At 49.6% G+C, this 9,889-nt stretch overlaps 1 protein-coding gene across 1 annotated transcript in view; it reads left to right on the top strand.

The window, feature by feature from the left end:
* The first annotated feature begins 2,453 nt into the window (after nucleotides 1-2,453).
* Nucleotides 2,454-9,889, top strand: part of VANGL1 (VANGL planar cell polarity protein 1) — a 42,841-nt gene continuing 35,405 nt past the window's right edge. The window contains exon 1 of the mRNA XM_083855143.1: nucleotides 2,454-2,605. The gene's annotated coding sequence lies outside the window, so the exon portion shown is untranslated. The remainder of the gene's footprint in view (nucleotides 2,606-9,889) is intronic.

The following is a 9,889-nucleotide window of genomic DNA, read 5'->3' as shown; positions in this document are numbered from 1 at the left end:
CCAGAGACCAACTTTGTTTGACATGGACAAACCAGGAGCTGGGATATTTTTACCTTTGAGAAGAGGTTTCAGAGTGGAGTTGATGTGTGTAAATGTGTATCAATATGTATAAATATCAGTTGGAAGTGAGTAAAAAAGTGGATCCAGGCTCTTCTCAGTGGGACATAGTGAAAAAAAAAGAGGGAACAGATGCAGACTGAGATACATGAAATTACATTTAAATTTGAGAAAAACGCCATTTTTACCATGCATGTATTAAACACTAGAACAGGTTGCCCAGGGAGCTTGTGGACTGTCTTTGGAGATGTTCAAAACCCTGCTTGGCAAAGCCCTGAGCAATCTGCTTTAGCTCACCCTGCTTTGAATGGGGAGACTGGACCTCCAGAGGTACATTCCAACTGAAACAATTCTGTGAATCTAGGAGATCCATTCAGGTACCTTAAAGAAAACCCTGATAAAGTCTAATTTTACCTATTCAGTAGTGTACAGGAGCAGAGCACTTCACAAATTTCTGAACTATGACCCTACTACACAGGTAGCTTGACTCATACAAAACATTTCCTCATGTCTTAGAGGTTTAAACAGATGATGAGAGATAAGCATGTAACAATATCTCAGAATCTGCCCCTGAGCCCATCTTCAGTGTATTCCTCCTCTGCCAGTCTTCTGTGTAACACCTTGGCCTAGTTAGATGTGAGGGGCTTCACTGCTGGGTCTGACAGGTATCTGCACCAGGTCTGGGCAGGGCATGGGTGCTGGTCCTCACTGAGGTTTGTATACATCCCTCCCTTAGATCTCAGCAATCTCCTTTCCCTGGGGTACTGCAACGAGTCCTGCTTCTCTAAAGCATGAAATTACTATTGTAAATCCTCTAACTCTTCTTGAGCAGCTCCTGGGGCAGCAGAGTAGGAAAAGAAATAGATTTAGCAGAGCTTCATTTTTGCTTTCAAAGAAGTCAAGTTAAAGATCTTTGCTAAAGGCCTCTTTCCCTTGTTAACATTTTCCCCTGAGGTTCCATAGCCTTTGGTCCTTGTACCGGTTTCTCCCCTGCCCCAGAGGTGTGTCCTGCATCAGCTCAAACCCGTTTTCTTTTGTCACATTTCGCCCACCTCTGAGCAGGGAGGACACAAGCTCATGAGCAGCGGAGAGCCCTTAGGAGGCAGTGAGGCTGAGGCAGGCTTTCAGCAGGGTGTCAGACACTTTTCAGGGCAGAGACAGTCCCTGGAATGCAGCAGAGTAGTCAGGCCTTGGGCAAGTTTAGACACATGTTGATGCATAATACAAGATGGAGCCTATCAGTTGATATCAGACTCTTCCAGTCAGTCACAGGGTTGGGTAAGCATGTATGCCATGCAAAATAGGAGGTAATGTAACTACCAAATCAGAGTGATATGGAAAGGTTTCTTGTCATTCCTGGTTGACTGTTTCATTGTGAAGCCATTCTGTGAGCTATTGGTGTTGAGTAGGGGGCAAGCACCACAAATATAACTGTGGCATTATTTTGGAAAAGGGAATGAAGGCAAAATGGAGGGGAAAAATAAAAGATGCCATCTACAGAAGCCACACTAATGCAAAACATACAGTATCTAATGGGAATAACTTCATTTTCTTCTGCATTTGTTCCTTTTGTGGCCTGGGTCATTCCTGAGCAGTTCAAAGTGCAGGACTGGAATCTAGGAGGTCTAGATTTTCTTCATACATTCCCAGTTGCTAGCTCATTATATGTCCCGAAAACTTAAATATTTTTAAAGGGCAAGACAACACATAGGTGAAATGAAATAGGAGCAACATTTACATGTCGAAAAAAATTATTTGTGCTAACATAGGACTCTCCTGTTTCCTTCCCAGCTGCCCAGAGCAAGTGGTGCAGGAATTTGGTGCCCAAGGCAGGCAAACCAGGCCCTTCTCCCTGGGCAGCAGGAGTTCCTTTCTCATGGCAGAACTGCTGTGACCAGGGGCAAAGGGCGCTGCAGCTGCAGGGTCCCAAAAGTGAGGCATTAGAGTGCCTTGGGGGAAACCCAAGGACAGTAGTCTGACATGGGTTTCATGGGAGCCATAGCTCCAAGGGACTGATCTTTCTCCTGGAGGAGAGGGTGATGGCACAGGACAGGGGAGGAGTGTGGCTGGGTGGGGAGAGCTGCAGAGCCTTGGGAGACCTCTGGGGCTGATGGGGTGGGCACCGGCAGCACGGAGGGGCGATGGGGAAAGCAGCGGCAGGAGATGCGATGCAGGAGCGTGTGTACGGCCCGAGGTGAGGGGGAGGCTGAGGGAGAGGTTCAGGCGTCAGGCCAGGCCTGGGGGGTCGGTACCGGGTCCCGCCCAGGGCCCACAGCGGCGGCTGCAGCAGGGCCCGGCCCGGCCTGGCGGGATTTAGGGGCCGTGGTCCCAGTGAACGTGAGGGCGGCCTCTCCCGGGCAGGGCGGCCTCTCCCGGGGGCGGTGGCTCCGGCGGGGAGGGCCGGGCTGCGGGGGGGCGGCGCCGGGCACAGGAAGCGGAAAGCGGCCCCGGCAGCAGCGGCCGCCGCCGGGGAAGGTGGCGGGGAGCGGCGCGGCGGCGGAGGGTCGGGTCGGCGCCGGCAGCGGCATGGGACGGCCGCGGGAGGGAGGTGAGTCCGCCCGCCCGTCTGTCTGTCCATCCGTCTATCTGCCCGTCCGCCTGTGCGGGTTGGCCGCGGAGCGGGGGGGCGATGCCGCTGCCCCACCACGCCCTCCCGCCGCCGGGACCCCGGTGCTGGGGGGGCGGTGCGGTGCGGCAGCCTGAGGCCCGAGCCCGGCCGGGCGGTGCGGCCCACAGCCCCGGCGGGCTCCCCGCCGCCTCCCGCCGCCCTGCCCTGCTTTCCGCCTGTCCCCGTGCCTGGGCGGAGGTGGAAGGCAAGGCGGGCGGGGGCCGTGAGGCTGCCGGGTCTGGCATCCCGGGATGAGCCCCCCGGTGCCGGGAGGGGCCCGCTCGGCGAGCAGCGCTGTGGCCGCCGGAGCTCCCGCCCTGCGAGAGAGGAGCCCTGTTGGTGCGGGAGGCTCCGCGGCGGTGTGAACGCTCTGCCCATGGTGCCCTGCCTGCCCACGCCATGCAAAACAGAGTGCTCTGTGTCTGGGCTCACCCCGCCGGGCAGCGCTGCAGGGCGGGCAGGAGGGACGGCGAGGAGAGCTCTGCGAAATAACACACCGCGTTTGGGTTTTTATTTTATTCAGAATGTTGTCAAAGTGCTGAGCTAACCCACCAACCCTTGTGCCAAGGGTTGGACTCTTTGAATTGCAGAGAAAGCATAAGTGATTTGATGGCAGGGTTTTCCATCTGCCGAGGCAGGTGGGCGATTCTGTGGCTGTTGGGAGCAGTGGGGTTTTTTTGACCCTGGGTTTGTCGGTAATGAACTGCCCACAAGGTCTGCGCGGCTATAAAGAGTTAAGAAATGGAGTCGTGCTGGCTGGAAGTGCAAATTAGGATGTTATGAACTGTGTTCTGTGATATCATTGCTTGTGAGCTCAGCTTGACTTCAAGGAGGAGAGTTGTGGAGAAGGGCAGTGCTTTGCCGCCTTTGAAAAGCTTCGTTTTCACCATGCTTGGCTCTTTTCCCCCACTGGTGTTTGGCTCTTTACCTGGCCGCAGCTTCGAGGCCAGTGTTGGCTCTGTGATCACCACAGTTGTTAATTTTGAAAAATAAACGTGAATGGAGACTTGTAGAAAACCTCCTTTTAAAATGTTCCCTATAGCTGGAATTTTGGAATAATCCCAGGCTGTACTGGAACCAGCCAGGCAAATACCTGACTGCTCACAGCCACTGACCAGCAGCTCCCACTGGTTTTTTCTGGCCTTTTGGTTTTGGTTAGTAGTGGCAGTTGTTCCTGGTGGTGTTACCTTATGGATATGTGCACCTGGAGAGGGCTCACTGTCATTGCAAGACTGGGATACACCACCAAACGACTGCAGTTGTCCCAGTAGAACCGCATGTTGTGTTGTTGTAGCCTGCCTTCTTTACACCCTCACCTCTTGCAGCCAAAGCAAGGGATGGTATCAGAAATGTGGCTTTGCTGCTACAGGGCTTGTGCTGCTGTGTGGGGACCTGAGTGGAGGACTGTGATGTCCAGTTCTGCTGGTGGGAAACAGTAAGCTCATGTTTCTCCATGTCTGGTACCATCACTCAGAAGGAGAAAATGAATCCGTGTATAAACTATCTCAGTGCTTCTTTTAATTCCCCATTAGCCTGTTGGTCAGGATTTTCTGACTTGGGTCAAATTAAAAATCAGTGGTTATTTCCTCAGAGGTCGACACCTTTGCCCTCTCCTTGCAAGGACACAATGGCATTGGATTTGTCCAGATTTGAGCATGAGGAGATAGAGAGTGACAACATACTGTGGAGTCCCACTGTGCTCTGTACTGGGGATTTGCTCAGGGTCTGTAAACTTCGTTTTTTGTTCTAAATTTAAATAGAAAAAGCTGGCAGATATGCGGTGTCTTAAAGGAGGGGGTGCTCTTTCAGTAGAGAAACCTTTTACAGTTCATACCTTTTAATGCTATCTCAGTATCTTAAGTGCTATGGCTAAAAGTAAATACTGAAAATGAGGTAGGTACAGGTGCTACCTGCTGGGATAGGCAGAGTCTGCGGCGTCTTGTGAGAGTTCTTTTTGTTTCAGTACAGTTTTAAATGTCAATATGGACAAAACTGTATTCGTGTGCACAGTCCCAGGTGCTCTGGTGTCCTGAGGTTGACCTTGTACCACCACATTGCATGGCTCTGGGGTTAACAGGAGCACTGGAAGGTCTGGCAGCGCAGAACAGACCCCTGAGTGAGGAGGCACAAGCTTCCACTAGTCTGACAGGACAGCACTGAGGTGTAGTTTGCATGCTCAAATGTGCTTCAGAAGCTTGGACAGCACAGATGTGGCTCTTGGAGTGGGCAAAGGACATCCTCCAGGGAAGTGCTTCACAGATGGGCCCCATGCAGAGAGCTTCCAGCTGTGTAATGGGGGGCAAGAGCTGGGGGTCACTGCCTGGAAACACCGCTCACTTGGGTGGTGGTTTTGCCTGGGTATTTCCCTTGTCAGTTGCTGTGTTTTCAGACCTGTGTTGTTGCATGTTCTGATTAAACAGGGTATTGCTTCAATAAATCAAGTGTCTTTTCTTTCTGACTTTCATATCATGGACTGATAGGTTTTCATCTTTGGGACTGGAAATTCTGGGAGATCTGTGAAACCTTCCTGAGGAGCCTCTGAGAAGCAAAAGAAAAGAGAACCTATTGTTAGAGGGCTTGAATTTGCTGACTACTAAATGGGTTGTTTTTAGAATGAGGGACTTGCAAATCAAGAGCCACCACCATAGAGTAAAAGCCCTGGTTTAGTTACATATATATTGAAGGCCAAGATTGACCTTATTTAATAACATGCAAAAATAAATACACATATTTTAGAAAAACCTTGTTTCCCAAAGCTCATTGCCTGCTAAGACTGGAAGTCTTGGCTCTGTGAGTAGATTAGCAAGGATGAACTTCTGTGCTTACAGATCAAGTTGCTGGATTGGGGCCTGCTCAGGAAATTCAAAAGCAAGAGGGTTCCTGTGGCATTGCTCATAGGCCTTACTATGTCTGCAGTTGAGCATAGCAAGTTACGCAACTTCTCGTTTTCCTCGAGTGAATAATGGGAATGTGTTGCAGCAGTGCTGTGCAGCCAAGCCAGTGCCAGAGTTGGAAAAGCTTCCTCACTGCTTAGCCTTAATTGTTTTTACTTTTGAACCCTCCACGCTTGAGGTTCGGTGTGTTTGATTTGCAAAGCTCCTCGTTTCACTAAATGAAGGAAAAAAGAGTTTTCTCAGTGCAATAGCTCGTGGGCATCCATTACCCCGCAGACAGCTGGGGCTGTTTAACGAGTGGGGCTGGCGGCGCTTGGAGCCGGGTTGTGCGCACATCCGCACGGACACTTGTGGCTGCTCGCGCTCCAGATGGCACTTCCAAATACATATAACTTCATGAACTCGCTGGTAAACCAACTCTTAATTGATTGCAAGTTTTGAACAGAGCAAGATTGAGACTGTGCGAAGATTTCAGAGATGAGCTGCTCCGGAGTTATTTGCCTCAACTTCACAGGGGAAAATCCATTGGGAAAGCATGGGATGTAAAAGAGAGCTGTTGTTTGCATTTGCCCTCTTTGATTTAAAGATGTAACTTGCTCTTTTAAATTTCTCTTGGGCTGGGAGCCAAACTGAGCTCCCTTGAAGACGATCACAAAGCAAACTTCATTGGAAATAGGATTGGGCTTCCAGTGTGGAAAATAGCAATTCAAAAGAACTCTTTTTGAGATTTATGAGCTTATGAAAAGAGGGAGTTACAATGAGCTGTGTAGCTGCGTAGAAACTGTATTACAGTGATCTCTGTGGTATTCAGGGGTAACTACATTTCTTCACTGTCACACAGGCTGTGGCAGTCCTCCTTGCCAGCACAGGGTCCCAAAATGTACTTTGGGGTGCCCTTACCATTGTTTTCCATCTAGTACTTGGTTTCTTTCTGTCATCAGTGAGTAAGGGAAAGGCAAAGTAAGAGTGCTGGCCCTACGGGAGCAAAGTTCTGGGTGTACAGTTTATACAATTGTCGTGGTGGAGCAGAGGAGGCATTCCCATCTCCCCTCTAGCTGTTCGCTTGTGCTGCTATTCACCCTGATGTTGGTTTTGATGTTTTGAGCTGTGCTGTGAACTAGGTCACGGAAAGGATCCAAGACAAAAGCATGGCAGGGGGGAGAAAAGGGATTTTTTGTTTTGTTTTCCAGCAGTGCTGTTTGCTTGCTGAGAATTGTGTTGACACAACCGAGAGTGGTGAACCGTGGTGCGGAGGTGGAAGCTACTTACACCAGCTTTCTTGTCAACGCTGAAATACAGTGCAACTGTACCCTCAGGCCAACAGAGCTTTGTTTCATGCAGGGCCAGAAGCTCTGCAAACAGACCATGCCTTCAGCAGAGTCCTGCGAGATGTAATGATCTTTTGTGAAGCCGTTTTGACTGGCTACGTTGGACTCTGAATTCACACTTTTTTGTGAAGGGATGAGGCCCCAAGTGACGGGGCTGCTGCTTTAAGCAGAATGGTTGTTCTTGCCTAGAGGAGTAGGGTAGGAATCATCATGAACAAGGATCTAGAGGTGGAGATGTGTGAAGACTGTGCTTAGTATGGATATGGTTGTGTTATGAAGGACACACGTACAGTTTGTCTTCTCTAGGTTTCCTCAGGCTCTAGCAGTGGGCACTCTTGGGGTGGTGGCTAATCCAGGGTTGACTTCTGTCTGTGCCATTGGAAGACCTCCAACCCAGAGATGTAGTTTAGTATGTTAATTGTCTTTTGGTCCCTTCCTTACCTCTTCCACAGTAGTTTCAGAAGCTTTTCAGGTGTAAGGCTGCCCTGCCTTCGTGCTGTGAAACAGACCAGGAGGCAGGTCCCTGGCTTGGCATGGCTGTGAGGAGTGTGTGTTTGGGCTGTGCTTCTCCCTCCTTGACTGGGAGTGATGTCTGTCTAGCAATCCAGGCTACCTTCTATTGGACAAATCTAGGAAGCCTTCCTGACAATCAGTCTCAGTTGGGCACCAGGCAAAGCCAGTGGTCTTCTGCTTTTTCCGGCTGAGGTTGGGCAGATAGGTTTTGTACCTAACTGCCCTTTGAGTGCCTTCACAGGAAGATCTATTTAGCCACTGATGTGTCCTGCAGTTGGGGTGAGGAGGAGGTGCAGAGTCCCTGAGTAAATCATAGAATCGTTTAGGTTGGAAAATACCTGTAAGATTACTGCTTTTGATGGTGATCCAGGAGACTTAATGTTTTCAGGGGGCCGCCTTGTTGACTTTTCACAGAGCTGTGTCAAAACCGTTGCTCTTGCTTACACAGAAAGGGAAAGTTGGCATGATCCAGCTTGCCCTGATGTTCCTGCGCTGGTCTTTTCTGCCTGGTGCCCAGCACTGCCTTGCTTCACTCACCATCAAATGGGCACTGCTTGTTCATGGCTCCTGCCCAGGCAGCCTGTGCATTTCCACGGCAGCCTCTACCTGCAGAAATGTTCCCAGAGGCCTCCAGACAAGTATGATCCTGTGCTGGTGGGATGAGAGGGTCAAAAGAGGAGTTCTATCCCTGGTCCCCATCTCAGCTCTGATTCTTCTACCTGGGATTTGGGGGAAAAATCTTTTATGTGGTTAGGGGAAAAGGGTGGGAGTTTGTTTTCCTAGAGGGCTAGGAAGAATACATAACCCTTACTGATGTATGCCAGAAGCTCTCCTTGCTTTTCCTATTCCTGTAATGCAGTGGTATGTATCTGTGAAGGCAATGGTTGTTCTCAAAGAGACTCCAGTAGCATCACAAACGGTGGTTTAAGACTACAATAACTTGTCACCTTTTGTTCAACTGAGGGTGTTTCTGGTCTGTGGTGCCTAATGACTGCAAAATCCTGTGTAGCCATCTCCTCACGGTGCTTTTTGAACGTAGGGGGGTCATGGCCTCTCCCCCATTTATCAGGGAAAGACAAACACAGAGAAAGGATTTTTCTGTCGTTGCCTAGCAGGACAGTAGAGGAAAAAATCAGCTTTAATGAGTCGCAGCCTATTGCTGGAGCTGTAAGGAACAGGCTGAGTGCAAATCTAGGGAGTTAACGAGTGTTAACAGCACATTCTAGGCTGGGGGATTTTTATTCTTGTTACAGTAATGATGCCATTTTCCAAACTGTGCTGTGCCTTGGCTTTGTTTTACTGTATTTAAATCCATCCTCATTCCTTTCCTCCTGAAATTGGGCCTTACAGTCCCATCCTTATTTGTCCTTTCTGTATTCACTGATGCCTTAAAGTTTTCTCGAGGCTCAATATGCCCTTAGAGCTCGGGACTCCTGCACACAAAAGGTCCCCACGCCTTTCTGCTTTCCAGCAGCCCTAGAAAGCCCAAGTGTTGTGCAAATACCTGCAGTTCTGGATGCAGTGGGGGTGCTGCTTTACTTTGTGTAGAATGCACTGCCAGCCAAGGAACCCTGTGGGGAAGAGGCTTCGTTCTTTGGCACAGCTTGCATGTGGTAGAGCTCTCTGCTATGCTGTGAGCTTTCCTGGAGGGGTTAGTGGAGGAATCTGATGGCTGGCAAGAATAGTTGGCCAAAGCAGGGTTTCTGTTGTTGTCCCTCTGTCTCTGGGAAAGGAGAGGGCTGAAAGCAGTGATTGCCTGTTTTATTGCTGACAGTTTTGAAAACTGCTGTGAGCAGAAAATTACGGAGGGATCTAATTTAATTTTAAAGTGGTCTTTTGCCCATTCTGAAAGCACGGCATGGCTTTAGTCCTGTGTTGGCTGGAGACAGCAGTTGCCTGGGCAGAAGGATGTGAGAGTGCTCCTGTGTGCCGCAGGAGTGCTGGGCTGTGCCAAGGTACCTCTTTCCATAGCTGCAACCCTTCCCTCTTCCCTATTTGTATGTGTTTCCCCAAACCGGTGATTAACTCTTTAACTCTCCTCCTTCCCATTTCTCTTCTCACCTAATGAAGGATGTGCGTTTGGAAAGTGGGATGATGTCTACCCTTCCTTCCCACAGGGCTCAGGGGTTTTGACATATTACTGTTGGGAATTGTTCCAATGTTGCCCTGTTCCAAAAACCATGACCCTCTTGTGCCCTTTACAGGTGTGACTTCAGCTACTGTTCCAAATAGAAGTACATTGTAGGAAGTGTTGGCCCAAATAAGCTAGATGTGATCTCTAATCAACTCTCCCCAGTGTTATTAGTATGTGTATATATAGAGATGATTTTTAATACAATTGAATTCTCTGAGGCCCGAATTAGCTTCTGGAGGCAGAGGTTACAAAGAGAGGGAGGTGTTCATAGTGCCATTGATTGTATAGTAACTAATGCCACTATAATGGGCACACCTTGCAGTTGTGAAAACGAAACAGGTTCAGGCATCGTGGG

The sequence above is a fragment of the Zosterops lateralis genome (genome assembly GCF_965231275.1).
Source record: "Zosterops lateralis genome assembly, chromosome: 2".
Taxonomy (NCBI): Eukaryota; Metazoa; Chordata; class Aves; order Passeriformes; family Zosteropidae; genus Zosterops; species Zosterops lateralis.
The sequence above is the reverse complement of the archived record's forward strand: the minus strand, read 5'-3'. Positions and strand labels throughout refer to the sequence as shown.